We start from the raw sequence: 20,645 nt of genomic DNA, 5'->3' as shown, positions 1-20,645 counted from the left end.
TTTCGCTTAGGTCATGATCTCGCGGTTCGTGGGTTCGAGCCCCGCGTTGGGCTCTGTGCTGACTGCCAGCTCAGAGCCTGGAGCCTGTTTCAGAGTCTGTGTCTCCCTCTCTCTCTGACCCTCCCCTGCTCACGCTGTCTCTCTCTCTCTCTCCTAGAAATAAATAAAAAATATTAAAAAAAAAAAGATTCTTCCTAAATGTTGACAGCAAAGTATCCAAATTCAGCTCAAGGGAAGAAATTCTGCAAGGGGGGAAGATAACACAGCCTGGGTATTTGGCTTTCTGGTGGTCCATTTAAATGCAAGAATCAAGCCTAGCGTAAGTTTATCTTTCTATAAACATGACTTCATCCAGTGGGGCTTTGGGCTGGAGTGGGCCGAGCAGTCAGTCTGGGTATAGGTTCACTGATGAGGGCTGGAGTCCACTTATGTGTGGGGCTCGTTGGGGCAGATTCAGGTACTTGGGAAGTGAAACACGTTGGGGCTATCTTTTTGAGAAAATGAAGACTTCAAGGGTGCCCTGACCTGGGTGGAGAACCATCCCATGGGTGCCAAGAGAGTAGCACTGAGGGCAAAGCCACGTTTGTTAAACTGGATCCTAGCGCGCATGGCAAAAGCACCAAGAGGTATGTTTTTCATCTTGTTCCCTTGATTCTTGTGTCCCCGATGTGGGCAGCCAGATGGAAAATTTCCCCACGCATGACCTTGATCAGATTTCAGGCAGTGGGATTCTTTCATGGTTTTAAGATCTCAGTGAATGCTTCCCCTCACCTCTGGTGTGGGTGTTTCTTAGGCAATTATCTGCTGGCCAGGGCCATGAGTCCCAGAACCAGGCTACCGAGTTCTGAGCCCTGGCTGCACAACATATTCTGAGATCTGGGGTACTGTAGAGCTCTTCTCTGTGCCTCAGTTTTTTCATTTAAAAACAAACAAAGGATGAGAATACCATCTCACAACCTCTTAGGACAGTGCCTGGAACATACTAAGTGGCCAGTAAATGTTGGTGTTTAATATTATAAGCAAAGGGGACATGAAAATAAAGAAATGTTTATAATATTATAAACAAAGGGGACTCCTGGAGTCAGGCTGCTGGGAGTCAAACCTTGACTCTTACACATACTTGCATGGCCTACTTAGCTCCTCCCTTGGTGACATGGGTGTGGGTTGGCACCTTGTTCATGGGGTTGCTGAATGGGTTACACCAAATAGCATCAGGACAGGTGCCTGTGCACAGTGGGGGCTCTCTAAGTGTTGTTTGTTACCACTGCGAACGCAGGGCTCATACCTGGGATCCTTGCAGTGCTAACATTTCACTTTTATGTGGATGCTACATCCAGATAGCTCAGTTTTCACTCTTACCCTGTCACTGTTGACTGATGGTTTAATGTTTGGCTTAAAATTTATTTATTTTATTTTATCTTTTAAATTTTTTTCATGGTTATTTATTGTCGAGAGAGACAGAGAGTGAGCAGAGGAGAGGCAGAGAGAGACACAGAATCTGAAGCAGGCTCCGGGCTCTGAGCTGTCAGCACAGAGCCCAACATAGGGCTCAAACCCGTGAGCCGTGGGATTATGACTGGAGCCAAAGTCAGACGCTTAACCGACTGAGCCACCCAGGCGCCCCATGTTTGGCTTAAAATTTAAACCAGGGTCCCTTCCTCTTTTGCCCAGCATAGGCTTAGGGGATGGATGCCCCTCTTTTTGTACCCCGATTTTCTTATATCTGTGCAGAATGATTGCCAAGGCATTGCACAAACAATATGTATCCATCAGCCTATAGTCTCATTACAAATTTTTATTCCATGATTTGGTTAACATCTCTGAAGCAGCAAACTTGTGATTTGTTTTCACCATGTTCTCCTGAGACTCCTGGCTCTGTCGCAATCCTCAGACTTTCCTGTGGGCCTCCTCCTCCCTCCCCGCCCTTCGCTCCCCCTCCCCCTCCTTCCCTTCCTTCCTCCCTCATGGGCGGGGGGCGGGGGGGGCATGTCATTTTCTCAGAAGTTGCCTAGCGGATTGAACACTTGGAACATTGCAGGAGTGAGCTACTCCCATTGGTTATATTTTGGGTGTGTTTTTCCCAGCACAAATGTGAAAGTTGAGATAAATTTGGGCAATGTTTTAGGAATCTCTCCTCCTCTCTCCCTACCACTCTACCCACCAGGTTCATGCGCAACAATTAATTGCCTTAGCTTCCAAAAAGAGCTCCCAGGATGGCCTTCTGGTAAAGGGAGGGGGAATCACGTCCTCACGGATGGAGTTAGATGTGCTGTGTTTGTGGTCCAGTTGAGACATCTGGGACCTCATTAGAGATGGGGTAAAGAGGATGCCAAAGGGCTTTAACATTTTTTTAAATCTCCTACACTACACATAAGAAAATCTTATGCTCCGTGTCCGCACGGGGTTAAACCAGGACTCATGTTTTGTTGGTACACACGAATGTGTGTACTGGTTGTTTGAATGTGGAAATCCCTCCGTGCCCATGGGTACATTGCCCCTGCCCCAAGTTCCTGCGCCACACGCTCTCCCTCACCCCAGCTGCTCGGGCTCCATCAGAACATGCCCCCTCGCCCCCCATCGCTTCCCCATGGTGCAGAATGTCACACTTGGATTAAACCACATGGTGAGGTTGATGTTTAAAGTATCTCACGTGACGCAGATCTGGCCCCAGCAAGCCTCAAGCGTCCCCCATCTGCCTTCTCAGGGTCTCTTTTCTGTCCCATGACATCCTTGTCCCTTGCAGCCTTGCATTTTGCAGGTGAGTGCCTCTGCTACTCAGGGACGTGACCACGGGCAAGTTCCCAAGCCCTGGCCTTAGGCTGCCCACTGCAACAGAGAGCTGCTCTGTGAGGTGAGGTAAGAACATGACTGATGCCTGGAGCTTGGCATATGCGAACATATCAAGGAGGTTAGCTCTCCTCTCCTCTTCCTTCCCTCCCCTCCTCTTCTTCAGTCCTTTGTCACCATCATTCAGTGCCCAGGGATCCAGTCCCACTAATTACCAAGTTGTTAAGCAGTCAGATGTTTATGAAAATGCTAGTAGTGCTCACCTGTGTTCAGGAAGGGTCAAGGGAAGGGGATGGGAAGAGCCTTCATCCTTTCTGTTTGGACCTATCTACTTCTTACTGAGTCTCGAGGAACATTCAAGAGGATACGAGTGTATTTCCAATTCTCCAGTGACTTATGGAAGCAGCTTCCAGTCATTTTATCCCATAAAGGATAGTCTCCTAAACACCCGTGCTCCTGAACATTTCTTCTGAAGTAGTAGACGAATGACGAAAGCTCTTTGTCGGGCTTACTTTCCTTCCAATAGATGTTTCTTGAGCCCTGTAGTCATTTGTTCTGCTGACAAGGGGGGACTTTGTACACATATTGGTAGTTGGATATGAGCTTTCTTAGGCTCAGGAAGAATCAGCGACTTGCCCTGGTTCACAGAACCTGCTTTTCAGTGATGGACCTGGATGGAATTAGGTTACCTGGGATGATGGCCCATCCCCAGTCCCCAGCTCCACCTCCGTGCCTGGCCGTAGTTCCATGCCGTCCCTAATCGCTTCCTGTTTTAATTCTATCTCCATATACTGATCCTAGTGCCTCCCAGATCCATGAGGTAATCTGTGATAAGAGTAACTGACAAGATTGAGCCAAAATCTGCTGTCTTTAGACGTAAGTCTGATGCAGGCCTCAATTCCCAAAGATTAAAAATGCCAAGCAGTGTAGAAAAGCATTCCATCAACTCATTTATTCATTCGTGTATGTATTTATGGAGGCTCTATGTATCAGCATTGTGCTTGGTACCAGGGAACAGGTATGCAACAAGGTCCCAGACACAGGCACGTAAAAATTAAATTGCAATACCAGGCAGCCTTTGCTTTAAGTACCGATAATAAATATTGAGGCTATAAGTAAGAGCTTAAGAAGAATGTGCCGTGTGCTGAAATAGTTAAGAGAAGACTTCGTTGAAGGAGTGAGTCTTAGAGCCAAGATCTAGGCGGAGTCAAAGCTCAAGGGGGAGGTATGCACATGGGAAGTGTTAAGACTTAACTGTATAAGACACCACGAACCACAGGTGATGTGGGGTTATGGCCACCACCTTTAGTCACCCACGTGTGTCTCGGGAAATGGAGACCAGGGGCAGGTGAATTCTGGGGAGCAAGACATCATGGTCATTTACAAACTGGGAGAGCAGATGCCATGGGGACTATGGAAGAAAGGGACGAGGAGCGAGGAGAGGAGGTAGAGTTTGATTCTGTGCCACCATGAAGACATTTAGTTTCATATTATTTTATCAAGAACAGATGTTTGTGGGAGTCAAATTGATTCAAATGCAAAAAACGCCAGATCTGAGATGTATTAAACTCTTTGGGAAAGCTTTGGGAAAACTGGAAATTTTACAACCTATGGATTTCAGTGCTGCATTGATGTAGCAATCTTACGCAAGAAATGTATAATATGAAGTCTATTTTACCCTCTCATAAAACTTGAGGATGAAATGTATGAGGGAAGACAACATAGGGAATATTTTTGTAGAACTTGTAGTAAATTCAAGTTATCCTACTGCACAGCTGGGTATATTCATTGGCTGGACTCCAGAAAGTTATAAAGGGAATATGAGCAAATGCAGCTTTTGCTCCTCAGAGTTCATCAAAATCCAAATCTTTTACAATTCTTTTTATGTTGGCCCTAAAATGTTACTTGACTGAAATAATCTTCCCCTCGATGGCAAAGAATGTCTCACAAGCTACAGATTAATTGGTCAACTTGACATTCCAGGTTCCCAATAGCTAATGCTGCCCCCCCTCCCTTCTTCTAGAACATGGATCTTATGGGTGATTTATGGGTGGGAATGATTTAAGGCTCAATTACCCTCCTTTTAACAATTCCTATAGTGCCTCTTACTCTGAATTGTATAGCACTTCTCATTTGGTTCCCTGTGCTCCAAAAATTTTCCCTTTCCATTTTAATGTGCTCACTTCTTCCTTGACTTTAAGACTCACCTTGAAGGAAAAATGAACATTTATTGATGCTTCGTATGTACCAGACACTGGCCAGACATTAACATTGCTTATCTATGTGAAGTCAACAGCTCTTTGAAGAAGGTATTATTTTTGTGCCTCCTCCCAACTTCCTTTTATAACTAGAAACCAAGGCTTAGAGATGTTAAGAGACTTGCCATTGCTGATGTCACGGTAAATGTGAATTAGGGTGACTGTAGAGGTCTCTGATTTCCCCTCTTCTGAGAAAAGCCCCCAATATCCAGGGATGGGCAAAAGCACCTCATCCTTGTCAGGCCAACTGGATCATTCCTTGGGAGTTTTGCCACTGGAATTGGGGAGAGGGAGCTAATCTCTCCCTGAGGGTTAAGCTAAGGATGAGGAAGAGCTCAGGGTTTCCAAACAAGGATAACACCAGTGTGGGAGAAATAGTGCTGCCTCAGAGAGAGACGGAGAGAAAAGAGAGCGTGCTGGGGTTCTGTGAGTCCCTTGTCCCAGCTATCTCTGAAGTCCAGAGGCATTCTTGCTTTTCCCACATGGGGAGGGACACTTCAAGTAAGCTTGTCTTTTTGCTCGAGCTAGCTTGGGTTTCCGTCTTTTACAGTCAAGAGTTCCGATTTTCCTAGGGAGGTAGACAGAAATTCTAGAACACATGCTTTTTCTCCCTGCCATATGATATGATCAGAAGTTGTCTTTATCAGGCCTTCCATGGCCTGTAAGTGATTTCATCTGATCACTCCCACCCCATGACCTTCTTCTTTGGGAAACAAGGAAGAAAAGCAAGAGCTGACAATGCAAACCTAAATTCTATGCTATGACCAGAACACAGGCTATGTTCTGTTCCATGTAAGTTACTTGAGCACAGAGACCAGGACTATTGAATTTATATACGGTAATAGAATATTCAACTGTAAACACATTTAATAATGTGATTTTTGAAACTGAATGTGCATGAAGTCCTCTAAGAAAAACTGGAATCAAACAGTCTTTGAGTTAACAAAGAGGCAAGCAAACAAATGTCCAGGCTCACAGAATATGCACAAGGCTGTGTTTCGTTGAGAGAGAGAAAAAAAGCATGGTTATTGGAAAGAAGGTAAACAACAACAAGAGTTTACGGAAATGTGTGAAGCCCCAGGGCTTTGTGAACGTTGCTGTGCAGCTTCCTGAGAACCAAGGAACAAAATATGGAAAGCAGGGGTCCCACCTGAAAGAGCTCTCAGTCTGTTTTGATTATTAGGGTGGCTGAGAAACAAGGAGTCAACAGATGGGCTCAGGTTTGGAAGGTGGGAATGGAGAGACCTGAGTATGCCACACCTTTCCAGTCACATCCCTTAACCTCCCTTGGCCCGGGGCTCCGCCTGGGGAATATGGAGGTAGTCCTGGAAATCCCCTTCCAGCTCCAAAATGCAATCATTCTGTGAGCAGGAATGGAAAGGAAGAAGAGCATATGCAGCTTCTAATGGAGTCCCAGTAGACATCTGCTTAGATAATGTGTATCTTCCAGAAGAGGCAGGGGAGACTCCATTAGCATTTTTGCAGCTCTGTTCTGTCCAGGCTGATGGCGGAAATGCGCGAATAGGAGCCAGAGAGACAGTGTGACTCCTATTATTTTCCATGACTGAGTTGTCTTTGTCATCTGCTTTTAATTAAAAAGAAAAAACTTTTCTCCCTTCCCCACCCCTGGCCCTTTGGAAGGAGTAAAATCAAATCTAAAAATAACAGGAGGGGGCAGGCTTAACCGGCAGACAAGGAAACCCTGGAAATCAGAAGTGGAGCATGGAGGAGTTCTAGCTGGCAGCATCCGTATGGAAACTGCCTGAGCTGGAATGGACGAGGCGATATATGAGATCATCCCTGTGACCTTGGGGCTGCATTTCAGATTCAGGCTCCTGGCTCTCAGTAGAAAGGGGTTGGTTCCTTCCACGGTAGAGGAGAGAGAAAATGCAGAAATCCAAGTATTCATTTGTGAACAGAGGGAGAAAGTAGCATCTCTACCAAGTCCTGAGGCAATTCTTGGTCTGCTTTTTAGAAAAACCTAGCTGTGAATCGAATGCATTGGGTAGATTGAGGAGGAGCCAGGAGGCCAGGACAGTACCCTGAGGGAGCTAGCTGGTGGCTGGACTGGAGCTTCCTGGGAACAGGGACCGGGAAGTACGTCCTGGCCGCACGGCGATTACCAGCAGGAATGTGACCGGGAAGACCGAGGGAGGCGTGCTAAGGCAGGCCAGAGGAAGGGATGCTCCATGAGGTAGAAGTCACCTCTTGCAGGAGTTCTGGATCTGTGCAAACTAAATTGCTGGGTCCTTCCCCAGGGTGGGACAGTGGGGCTTGCTGGAGAACGGGCAGAACACTTATCAGGGACAGAGCTGGTCCAGACGGCTCAGAAGCGATGCCAGCTGAAGTCTCTCGATTCATCAGGAGACCGTAGAAACAAGTGACGTCAAAGCTCAGTGTTAAACAACACGACGACGTTCATTTTTAGCTCCTGTCACATGTTCCCCACGAGTCGGCAGGGGGCTCAAAACCTGTCATAACGGAGGCCCCCCCACCATCTGGAGCTGTTGCTTTCTCATGGCCCTGGAAGGTCTTAAAAATGGCCCTCCCTTCTTCTCATAGGCCTTCGATCAGAGCAGTCACACGGCCATGCTCAACTGCAAGGGGGATGAGACTTGAGAGGTCGTCTGGGCACTGGAAAGAATAGTGAGACTTCACACACATGCAGCTTAGGTTGCTGGGCGGTGCTGGAGGTTGGACATATTAATGGACACTTTACCATCATGTCTGATACTGTGGAAGAGATGAGGCGGGGGATGGGTAAGCAACAGGAATGTGCACTTACAAATACAGAAGAGTGTTCCCAGAAGTTCGTTGACAGGCATCAAACTGGCTGCTTGGCAGGTGGCATAAATTGGTTGTGTGTTTGTGTGTTAACTCGGCAGGGATCCAGGCTAGAATAATTCGGATGGTATTGTTTTGGTGACTACTCCTGGAAACTCACACAGTTATTTTGTAAGGCGTTACAGCGTTTGTCTTTTGTGTTTGTGTGTGTGAATGCTTGTTCGGAGTATGAAGCGTAACAAAGGCCTATTTGTATGAAAAACACATTGTTTACGTTATCTTGGGTTAATATTGATTGCATAGCCACATGACACTCGTGGACTTCTCAATTACCCTCTCTCCCTCCCCCCAAAGTAAGGAAATAGAGGAGAAACTTAAGTGTAAGAGCAGAGATGTACTCTTGAACTAGATAACTCTTCAAAGAAATCGGGTACTCTGGGGGCGCCTGGGTGGCTCAGTCAGTTAAGACTCCTGCTTCGGCTCAGGTCATTATCTCACGTTTGTGGGTTCGAGCCCCGCATCGGGCTCTGTGCTGACAGCTCAGAGCCTGGAGCCTGCTTCGGATTCTGTACCTCCCTGTCTCTCTGCCCCTCCCCCTCTGATGCCCTGTCTCTCTCTCTCTCAAAAATAAGTAAAACATTTTAAAAAAAGAAAAAAGAAATCAGGTACTCTGTGTGCAACTGAAATCCCGCAAGAACGCAGAGAAGTATAAAATGTGTGAGTTCATCTAATTTACCGTTGTGTATTTCTAGCAGGAAGGCTTTGACATACTTTAAATGTTATAGTAATTTCAATGTAGTTTACACTGTCCTTGGATAAAAAAAATAAAGCAGTGATGGAGACATTCTACCATTTGGTTGTTATGGTTGTTTGGTGGATTATTATTGAAAATGTTTTTTAATGTTTATTTTTGAGAGAGAGAGAGAGAGAGAGAGAGAGAGAGAGTGTGTGTGTGTGTGTGTGTATGTGTGTGTGTGTGAGTGGGGGAGGGCCAGAGAGAGAGGGAGACACAGAATCCAAAGCAGGTTCCAAACTGTCAGCACAGAGCTTGACGTGGGCTTGAACCCAGGAACCGTGAGCTGATGTCAGATGTTCAGCTGACTGAGCCACCCAGGTGCCCCTGTGTAGTGGATTATTAAGCAAATAGTCTGTATATCTCATCATACTATTTTAGTGGTAATGCGTTGATGGTACCTGGTGAATTTAGTGTCAGTGAATCTATTTTTTGAAAAAAAAAATGTAATCATTTAGCAAATCTTTGTTGTTTTGTTTTGCTGAATAAACTCATTTACTGTTTTTACTAAGGAAAGTCCTCTGTAACATTCAGTTAAACTGATAATGAACATGATCACTTCTTACTTTTAAAAAAGTATTTTTTAAAAGTTTATTTATTTTGAGGGGAGGGGCAGAGAGAGTGGGAGATACAGAATCCAAAGCAGGCTCTAGGCTCCGAGCTATCAGCACAGAGCCCAGTATGAGGCTTGAACCCACAATCCAGGGGATCATGACCTGAGCTGATGGACTGTTAACCAACTGAGCCACCCAGGAGCCCTGATCACTTCTTATTTTGTCAGACAACATTATAAACTTTAACTACAATAATTCTTTCATCATGTATTTATTGAATACATCCTTCATGTCAGCCTTACACAACACCTTATTCTTAAGATTTAAAAAAAAATAGATCTCGAAGACTTTTGAAAATGGACATGAAGCAAGGAAAGAAAGATCTCGAGAAACAGTACAAGTATTTCTGAGCTTCAGGGCAACTTTAAACATTTACCATGAGGAAATCCATCACCATGGAAAGGGTGACACATTGCTGCTCTCCTCAGGAAGCCTGAGTATCCCCGACAGGTTCGCATCACTGTGAGGCTGATTTCCATGAAGGGACAGTCTCTTTCCTCTGACACACAGCCTGCCACACGGGGCATCTTTCCTTTGCCACTGGAGTACAGGCTCGTTCTAACATGACTCTCAGTCAAACTTTCTAAGAAACGTGAAAGATCGTCAAGGGGTTGATGGGCTGGAAAGTAGAGGTCACCAACATTGATCCATTGTAAGGGTGTCATAGAAAAATAAAATATAAAATATAATGGGAAAGTTCTCGACCCTTCTCACATCATGGCACCAACACAACCCACAGAATGTGAACAGTATGATTCGGCGGGGTGCTGTGTGGTTATGGCCACCCTACATCGTGCTCTAGAGGCAGATGCTGTGCTAAAATCCCACAGGTCACAACAATAACTATGAATTTAGGATGTTTCTGGAGAAAGCTACGCAATTCCTTCTCAAATACCATTTGATTTTATATATAAGAAACAGGTTCAAAAGTTTTTTTCCCACAAGAACTAGAGGACCACTGTCATCTCATGGCCAACCTGTAGCACACTCGTGGTATGCAGTAAGCTGTACCACAGGGCACCAATGGCTCTGTAGTGATCAGAGTCCGGAGCGTGGGGGTCTTTGTTTCAGCTCTGCCCCTAACTAGCTGTGTAACTCCAGCAAATCTGTAGACTCTTCTTTTCTTCTCTAAAATCATTAAATTGATGCTTTTTTAAAAATGTTTATTTTTGAGAGAGAAACACAGAGCATAAGTGAGAGAGGGCCACAGAGAGGGAGAGACACAGAATCCAGAGCAGGCTCCAGGCTCCAAGCTGTCAGCACAGCACAGAGCCTGAGGCGGGGCTCGAACCCATGAACCACGAGATCATGAGCCAAAGTCAGACACTTAACCGACTGAGCCACCCAGGCGCCCCAAATTGATACTTTTTAAAGGGTCCCAGTGATGAAACTGCATGATAGCCAAGGTTCTTCAGAAGGCAGTATATAAATTCAGTGAATTTTTTTAAAAAAGGACAATCAGATTTGACATGTCAGGTGATCTTGGCATATTCCTTATTGATTTTCATAAGGGTTTATTTATTTACTTAGAAAATTTTTAATGTTTATTCATTTTTGAGAGACAGAGAGAACGGAGCGAGAGTGGGGGTTGGGGGCAGAGAGAGAGAGACAGAATCTGAAGCAGGCTCCAGGCTCTGAGCTGTCAGCACAAAGCCAGACGCAGGGCTCGAACTCACTCACCGTGAGATCGTGACCTGAGGCAAAGTCAGATGCTTTACCCACTCAGCCACCCAGGCGGCCCTGGTTTTCATAAATGTTTAATAAAGAGATCTCCAACTACCAAGAATACAGTGAGACAGGATACTCAGTGAGGAAAGGATAGTCTCTTCAGTTTTCCCAACGTTGGGAAAACTCAGTATCTACGTGTAAAAGAATGAAACTGCACCCCTATTGGCACCACTCACAGAAATTAATGCAAAGTGGATTAAGGACTTACCCATAAGAATGGAAACTGTAAAGCTCCTAGAAGGAGATATAGGGGAAAAGAGCCTCGACATCAGTCTTGACAATGACTTGTTGGACATGACAGCAAAAGCACCGGCACAAAAGCAAAACTCAACAAGTGAGATGACATTAATCTAAAAGGCACGCCTGGGGGGCTCTGTTGGTTGAGTGTCTGACGTTGGCTCAGGGCATGATGTCATGGGTCATAGGTTCAAGCCCATTGGGCTCTGTGCTGACAGCTGAGAGCCTGCAGCCCTCTTTGAATTCTGTCTCTCCCTCTCTTTCTGCCCCTCCCCTGCTCGTGCTCTCTCTTTCTCTTTCAAAAATAAATAAACATTAAAAAAATAAATGAAAAGCTTCTGCACAGCAAAGGAAACAATCAAAACGATGAAAAGGCAACCTATGGATGGGAGAAAATATTCGCATACCTTATATCTGATGAGGGTTAATATCCAAAAAATATAAGAAACTCATACAACACAATAGCAAAAAATAAACAAAAACGACAACAAAACAGACAAAAACTCGATCAATTAAAAATGAGCAGAGGGGGGTGCCTGGGTGGCTCAGTCAGTTAATAAAGCTGGAAGAAAAAGAGAGGTCCCCAAAGGTCAGTCAAGTCCGGCCACATGGTGACCTAGACAGGTCTTCCCCCGGCCCTGTTGGTGGCCCTGTAAGCCGAGAAAGGCATTTCTCATTGGCGGCTGAAGAAGCCAAGAACCAAGTAGCATTCATTAAAGGTTCGTTCTGGGAGGATCTAGATGGGAGCCAGGGGAGTGCCAGGAAGCATGGCCGCCAGTGCTAACCAGAGTTCGTGGTTCAGTCCAGCCCTCGGTTTCCATTGCAACGAGCTGGCTCTTCACTGTTTGTGCTCAGGGCAATGTACTGGCCCAGATGCACTTGGTGCCAGCTCACTGTTGACATTTGGCAAAGTCTTGGTAATTTGATATTTTCATTTAGCCTTTTAAGTGGGGGGAGGAGGGAACACCTAACTACTTTTTCCAGCTAGAACGAAAACACCACGTGCTCCCAGAACATATGAAATGAAGACACGACACATGTTTTTCCTTGAGCGCTGTGCGCCGTGCTCTATTGCTCCGGATTCTTTCGTTTGGCCTCTGCTCCGCCTGCGGCCTTCCCCATTTCAGATGAGAGCAACTGCATCTTTCCAGTTACTCGGGCCAAAACCTCTGCAGTCCTCCTACAGGAAATCCTCTTGGCTCAACCTTCTCTCAGTATCCAGAATCCAGCCTCCCTTCCTCACTGCCACGGCTGCCACCCGACTCCGGGTCGCCATCATCTCTCAGCTGGACTCTATCAGCAGCCTCCTAACAGCGCTCCCTGCTTCTGCCTCTCCTCCAACAGACAGATCCTATTACAACGTAAGTGGGACCACATCACGCCTCACTGTGAGGTGCCATCTCAGCCCTGGTAAAAGCAAAAATTCTGCGTTCTGTAAGGCTTCACAGGATCCGTCTCTGTGCTGATTCTCCGACCAACTCTCCTGCTGCTCTTGTTTATTCCTCTCCAGCCACAGATGGCTCCTTGTTTCTTAAGCAAGCCAAGCACACTCCTGCCCCAGGACCCTTGCACTGGCTGCTTATTCTGTCTGCAACACTCCTCCCCTAGATAACTGTCTAGCTTGCACACTCAACATTCTTTGGGTCTTAATGTCACGTTCTCAGGGGGATCTCCCTGGGCTCCACAATCTAAAAGTGCAAACCACAACTGGTATCACCTATACCTCTTTCTGCTTTATATTCTTCTGTAGTACTTATGCCATCTAGCATCTAGTATATTTTCACTTGATTTATTTCTTTTCTTATTAGAATGAAAGCTTCTTGGCAGCAGTGATCTTTACCTATTTTGTTTGCTGTGGTTTTCCCAGCAGCTGGGAGAGTGCCTGGCTCATAGAGGCCGTTCAGTAATGACTGGATGGATGGTGGGGGTGGGATAGGACACACTGCCCTCGAGGCCACAGAGTACGTGACAGGAAAGCTCTCCTGCTTCATTCAGCTCTGCTCTCTGCTCCTTTCAGGGAACATCAGGGAATCATCCCATTCCATCCATCTTCTGGACTTAAATACCTAGACCATGTCCAGAATTGCCGGTCCAGGCTCATACCCCTCTCTCTCTTCCAGAGATTTATGTTGTGAGGAGAATCACAGTAATGAGGCCGTAGACCCTTAACTTTGGGGCTCAAACTGCAGCTTTGGACTTGGGTATTTTGCCTTCTAGAACAATGCTCCTTGCCCTCTAAGGTGCACATGAAACACCCGGGGGGTGGGGGGGATCCGGTTAACATGCAGGTTCTTAGCAAATGAGAGTCCACTCCCAGGTGCTGCTACTGCTGAATCAGGGCCACATGACGAATACCAAAGTTCTAGTATATTCCTTCTCCACAGGCCCCACCACAGTGGGCTCCTTCCAGAAGGCCTCCTGCTTCCCCCCCGTCACTCCACTTCCAACTTTCCCACACAAACCAACCCTGGCTATTCAGAGAAAATATAGACTGTTAACTTCCTCAGCTCCCCATTATTTAATCTTCCCCACATTCCCTCCAGTCTCAGAGGAAGAGACTTGAGAGGTCTCCTCATCTCCTCTCCTTCACTGCCCCTCACTACCCTGCAACCTGGCATTTTGCCCCAATGAGGCAGGTGGTTCACGGTGCTCCTACATCACACAGCCAGGATCTTACTGACTGGATGACCTCACCCTGGTTACTCACCAACTTGAAGCCTCCGCTTACTCATCTGTAAAATGGGGATGATGACTGTGTTTACCTCAGTGTTGGGTGAAAGGATTAAAACAGGAAAAACATTTAGAACAAGGCTTTGGAAATCAATGAAAAGTTCCTATTTTGTTCAATGATCTCTTCCCTCATATCATCAGAGTTGGGTGAGAAGAACAATGAGGCCCGAATGTTTTCTCTTTTACCTGGAAAGTTTGGGGGAAGGCTTAATGTTCTTTTTCTGGAGAGTGGAGAGATTCTTCACAAGAAGGTTCTTCAGTCTTTTGTTGGGAGGTATCCTCAAGGTCACTAGTGGGTGGTGGTCAAGGGTATCTGCTCCCATCCCGCCTGTCTTTTAAACCGAGCTGATCCATCTGGCCCACCCACACCCTGGGCTCTTCCACCCTGCTCTGGACCTTCTTTCCTTTCTCGAAACCTTGCTTTTGGCTTCCTACTCAGTCCCCACATCTTCCTGCCCTTCTGCCTTTGATTCTCAATTCTTCCTCCAGGCTAGGACCTTAACCTAGATGACGGATTCTGGCTTTTGTAGCTTCGGCCCTTGGTACCCAAAGGATACTTACTCCCTCATTTTCTGCTTTTTCTACTTTTGATGACCCTGGGTTCCCCTGCCCACGGGGCCCAACCTGCACGGATCTCATGGCCAGTTTGGGTGGACCGGCCAGCCCGGCCCTGTGCCCTCTTGGAGAACTGGATAGTGGTGTGTGATACCAAAAATGATGATGATTTATGTTTGTTGAACACTTAACGTTATCTTGAGTTGGTTTGATGGACTGTGTCATTTTACTTTAACTGCAAATCTACAAAGTTTTATCCTCATTTTGGAGGTGAGGAAAGTGAGGCTCGGTGGGGCTAAATGCTAAGCCACATGTGCAGTAGGAAGGGGAGCAGAAAATGCCACCTCAAAATGTGCTGATTTGGCATAAGGATTATGTTGAGCTGAAGGCAATTGAGAATCAACAGATGCAGGAAGAATTCTCTGCCTTCCTTTAAAATCTGCCTAAAAGCAGGACATAAATTTCCCTTTGTGAAGGTACCCTCTCCTCCCACCAGGAAAGGAAGAGCAAGATGGGGGGCTGCCCCTGAGTTAAGTTTACATAAACAGAACTTCGGAAAATAACTTATCTCCCATTAGTTTCCCTATATATTTTCTAGTTACTTCCCCATGATTTATCTGCCTCTGAAAAGCACAGCCCCGCTTGCCTTTGTTAAAGTGGCACATAAGCCTCTGGGTCAGACTGCTTTTCTGAGTTTCAGTTCTTTCCTCTTATGCACGTAAATCTTAACAAAAGTCTTGTGACTTTTCTCCTGTTAATCTGTCCTTTGTTAGTTCAGTGCAGGGGCCCCTAGGTAGTCAAATTAAGAGGGTCCAAGAAAAGTTTTTCTTCTCCAGCCTGGTAACACTTAGGCAGTTCATGGGCCCTGGGAAACCTTGTCCTTCCTCAGCAGCACCTGTCTTGTCTCTCCCCACCCCACCCCTCCCTAACCCCCGTCCCCACCGCTGCCTTAACCCAGATCCTCTCAGCTGGCTCAGCCATTGATGCAGGAGCTGCCCAATGGCCCAGGGTCCCTGTCCTCTGGCACTTTTTCCTTAACTCACTCTCCACATTGCTACCAGGGAACTTTCTGGGAGGCAGATCTGAGTGTGCCTAGCTCCTGTGGGAAGCCATTCAGCTGCTCTTCCCACCAACAAGGGAAGTTCCCCTACCTGTCTACTCTCCAGACTTCCTTTCTCAGAACATTCTGGGCTCCTTTGGCACTTGCTTTCTCCCCTGCCCAGATTTTCTTCCCTCAAACATGGCCATCTGCACAGATGATCTATTGAACTCACCTTTCCAGGCTCATGTTGAACAGCACCTCCTCTGTTAGGCGTCTCCCTGAGTGGGTTAGTCACTTCCTCCCTTGCGCCTTGCTTGCTGCTCCCCCAGAGCCCTTGGGACATTGTGTTCTAGTGATCTGCTACACTGCGGGTTCCCCTTGCACCCCAAGGCTGTGTGCTCCCTGAGGACGAGGACTGCAGTGTACCCGTCTTGTGCCCCTGACCCCCAGCCCAGACCGTTGCAAAGGGCATAAACGTTTCACAAAGGAGAGGCTGACCACTGGCTTTCCTCCAAGCCATTAAACAAATGACTCCTTTACATCCCATTTATGCTAACTGGTTCTGTTGGAATTATAATACTTCGGAACCGGAAAGCATCTTAAAGTCTATCTGGCCCAATCTGATCCCATGTGTTGCCAGAGAGAGGAAGGCGCAGCAGGGTGAGGTCACTGGCCGGTGCTAATGGCTACGAGCCTCCTGTTCCTCTGGTTCGGAGTCCTGTGCGTCATTTGGTTGTGGTGTCGGACACTGAGTGGAAAAATCACCTTCCCACTGGCTCCTACTTTTGCCCTGTTATGTCTGTGCGCTGAAGGAAATAGCCATTTCCACTAATAACACTTGTTCATGGTACTTACCTTCCGTGTCCTGGGCACTGCTGACATTGCTGAATTAGGACAATTTTAGAACATTTATTTTTATGTGGAATGATTATTAACGGCACTCTAAAATTATTACTGTAGCCTATTACAAATGATGAGAAAAAGAACCCTTCAATGTTTTGTTTTACCTTTCTAAAGCCCTGCTTGAATATCAGAGAACGCTAGAAATTAAAAAAGCAATCTTCACCTAATGTTACTATAGAATTTATTCCTCTGTGTGTGTGTGTGTGTGTGTGTGTGTGTATGTGTGTAAAAACCTAAAAAGGAACTAAATTAATTTTTTCTAGATTTCTTGAGGTATCATTGATAAATAAAACTGAATACAGTTAAGGTGTACACCATGATGTTTTGATACATGCATATATTATAAAATGATCACCATAATCAAGAGAGAGAGACAGCATAAGCAGGGGAGGGTCAGAGAGAGAGGGAGATACAGAATCTGAAACAGGCTCCAGGCTCTGAGGTGGCCGTCAGCACAGAGCCCGACGCCGGGCTGGAACCCACGAACCGTGAGATCATGATCTAAGCCGAAGTTAGACGTTTAACCGACTGAGCCACCCAGGTGCCCCTCACATGGTTACCTTTGTGTGTGCGCGTGGTGAGAACATTTAGGATCTACTCTCTTAGTGAATTTCAGGCACACAATGCAGTATTGTTAACTAGTCACAAGGCTGTACATTAGCTCTCCGGAACTTACTCGTAATAGAAACTGCATAACTGAAATTCTTCCCCCTCTGACCAGCATCTCTTATACCCTAGAATTATTCTTTCCGCGTTGCATCATTATTAATGATTCACACACTTATAATTTTATTTCGGGGGAAATAAGGCCTTTGGTATAAAATAACTTACATTGATCTCTGGCACCGTAAGTGTCACTTCGGGGGAAAACCTGCCTGGTAAAAACTGGAGAGCCATGATTGTCGTATGATTGCCACATAAACGCCATTATTTTGTTTACTTAGCATTTTCCTTTCCTTCTGAGACTGTATTTCGGGAAGTTCCCAGCCTAATACATGATTTGAAAGGGAGCTGCGCTTTTTAAATTTGACCTCACCTCCCTGGCATTGTGCTTGTCCCCAGACAGGAAGCTGGCAGGAGCTGGGCCAATCACAGGACCATATTCCCTGGCAACTTGATGGGTCTGGAAAGGGGCATGTGTCCTGAACTGGACTGACCGGTGTCTTGCGGCAGCGTTTATGGAAACAGAAGCCGGTCAGGGGGAAGAAGAACATCTTCACTCCCTTGCCTTGATGCTGGGAATTTGCATATATGTATATGAACTGTAGGTTGCTCTGGCTCAAGCCTGGAAGGTCAAGGCGATTTGCGAGAATGAAGTCAGCCAGAAGAGAGAAGGAGACGGAAAGGAAGAGAGAGAGGGAGGAGAAAGACCTTTGACAGACCTCTTTGGGGGTCCTGGTTCAGTTGTTTGTGAGGCCCTCTTCTTGGGGTCTGGTATCAGACGATGAGAGATACTTTTTCTTTTTTGCTGGTTTGTGTTTTGAAGCTTTGCAGTGAAGCATTCAAAAAGTTCTAACACGGGGCACCTGGGTGGCTCAGTCAGTTAAGGATCTGACTTCAGCTCAGGTCATGATCTCAAGGTCCGGGAGTTCAAGCCCCGCATCGGGCTCTGTGCTGACAGCTCAGAGCCTGGACCTGCTTCAGATTCTGTGTCTCCCTCTCTCTTTGCCCCTCCCCCACTCACGCTCTGTCTCTCTCTCTCTCAAATATAAAATAAATACCAAAAAAATATTTAAAAAAACGTTCTAACACATGCAGATTTCGTTTTGCTATCTTAGATAAACAAGCTAAGCAAATATGCCTTCTCTACCCTGCAACGTAGAGCACATTCTCCGTCCGTGGCAGATACTTACACGCATGCTACGTTACTTTTTTCTAACTTCTCTTTTACTTCAGCATTTACTCTATATCATGTATGTAATAGGAAATTAGAAAAATAAAGTTTGAGAACTGTGGCTTGCCACCTGCGTAAGCTTGTCCAACTGCCAGGAAGTCTGGTCGGCCACGCTGACTTTAATCGGGAATTTTCTTTACAAACTCACCAGTTTGATGCAAAAGTTTTTTGTGGAAATGTTTTATAGTACAGAGGACTGGCTCTTTCAAGAAGCAGCCTAGAATAGCAGTTAATGCCTTTGAAAATATTTTTTTTTGTCTTGAGTCCATGATCAAAGGTAATGATAGAACGCTAAATACGTGCACGAATCAAATCAAATCAAATCAAATATTTACATTTTGTATTAAGTTCTGGAGATTTGAGAGCAGGACAGCTGAAATGGATTTCATTCAGCAGAGTGTTAATCATAATCACGGTGCGCTTGATGGGAAAAGGGATGTAAAATCCCCAGGGTTTTGATTTCTTTGAGACGTTTCTGCAGGAAAGAGTTGCGGCCTGGTACACGGGTAAAAGAAAATGAAAAAAAAAACCCATCACCGCAAGCGCCATAACGCTGGCACAGTGGGCATGCACAGCTCAGAACGGCAGGGGCGGGCAAAACCACCTTTTCTCAAATACCGTCTCCTGGCTTTTGAATGGACTCTTGCCTGACGTGTTCTTTCCGCTGGTGAGAGGCAAGAGGGTAGAAAATGAGAACTTCTTCACGTCTATCAACTTCTGCAGAGCCAAGGGCACATCAGACTTGGATAGTCTGACTTTTGTATTTAAAGCTTTATCTGCATGCACTCGCGTTTCGAAGGTTTTTGCAGTTTTGGAGGTAGACAGGAAGGGAGACCTACACAGGGTTTAATCTCCTCTGTTTGCAACCCTCCCCTTGTCCAGAATTCAACAGATGCCTGATGTGGTAGCTGGCAGGAGGCTTGGATGAAGTCATCAGCGAACTGTCCCACAAGTGAGTCATGATTTAAGTTTGTTTAATTGTTTTGGCAAAGCCAATATGTTGCTCATGTGTAGAAATAGAAGTAATGAGGATATTTGGGCTGATGCTGTTTCTGATTGTTTTGAAGGAGCTGCAATAGAAGTTTTGGTCTTAAGCAGACGGACTGGATATTGGGACCCCGGGACTGAAGATGTTGGGAGACCATAGCCATCGCTTAACTACAGGTTTTAATGAAAACTGTCTTCCGGGAAAAAGAGAGTCAGTCTTTAGAGGAATTGGCAGATTTTTTGGTAACTGTTTCATTTGTGAATATTAGAAATACTTTGCGACTGGAAATTGCGTTGCTTGAATAGAAACTTATTTTCTTCTGCTTTTTAAATTTAAATCCAAGTTAGTTAACATATAGCGTAATAATGATTTCAGGCATAGATTTTAGTGATTCATCACTTACCTATAGCACCCAGTGCTCATCCCAAGCAGCGCCCTCCTTAAATGCCCCTCACTCATTTAGCCCATCCCCACCCAATACTCCGCCAACAACCCTCAGTTTGTTCTCTGTATCTAAGAGTCTCTTGTGGTTTGTGAAAACTTGTAATTTTCTTGATAACGATTCCTATTTATATTTTTATGTATATCTGTGTGGTGACACCTAAGTTACCAATATTTCTCAGTTAGCTCTAAGTCTGCTGAGGCCTACAAAGTGAGAAAAAGGGCCGAAGTAGATGTCCCTCAAGCCCATTAATAAAATCCCTTGTTTTATCCACAGATGTTCCTGCGATCTTCTGGTATTTTCTGTCTTGGATAAAACACTAGAGCTTTCCCGCCCACCCAATCACGGGAACCAGATGGCGAGGAACGATCAGGTGCCTTCCTCCATCCCAGCTTGTCCATCCAGGCCATGCCACGCTGACCTCCTAAATAGCTCTCAGACTGTCTACCCCCTTCGCCCTCGGGAGCTCTTCACTTACTTTGTGCACTGGAAACCTTTGGCAGTGTGGTAAAGCCTCTGGGCTCCTTTTCAGAATGAGACTTAAGTTCATTAAATAAAATAACATAGGATTACAAAGGAAACCAGCCATATTAAAAGTACCGTTATCCAAATATGTTTAAAAGTTGAGTTACAATCATATATGTGCTTCTTTATGAATGCCTTGTGTCATACGATCTCGTGGCAGACCTAACAACTACAGTAATTTTCCAGCCATGTTGAGGGTAAGGGATAGCTCGACTGCAGCAACTGTGATGTGATCTGAAAGTGCCCGAGGTTCCTCTTGGCTGGGGTCACAGGTGCTGCTGACACCGCTGTGGTTTGGCATCTACGTTCATGGTGGAAGGAAGTGCTACATTCCACTCCGAAGTTGCTTGTTTTCCCACCCAAGT

General features: G+C 45.8%; 1 long non-coding RNA gene across 1 annotated transcript; it reads left to right on the top strand.

The window, feature by feature from the left end:
• The first annotated feature begins 206 nt into the window (after positions 1–206).
• On the top strand, positions 207–20,309 carry LOC120236391. The gene is made up of 4 exons (XR_005529666.1): positions 207–319; positions 19,208–19,277; positions 19,393–19,555; positions 20,032–20,309. It is a non-coding gene; the product is annotated as an uncharacterized LOC120236391 (long non-coding RNA).
• The last annotated feature ends 336 nt before the right edge of the window (positions 20,310–20,645 follow it).

The sequence above is a fragment of the Hyaena hyaena genome, unplaced genomic scaffold, assembly GCF_003009895.1.
Source record: "Hyaena hyaena isolate Hyena2069 unplaced genomic scaffold, ASM300989v1 scaffold_154, whole genome shotgun sequence".
Lineage (NCBI taxonomy): Eukaryota > Metazoa > Chordata > Mammalia > Carnivora > Hyaenidae > Hyaena > Hyaena hyaena.
This window is presented reverse-complemented; position numbering and strand designations above follow the sequence as displayed.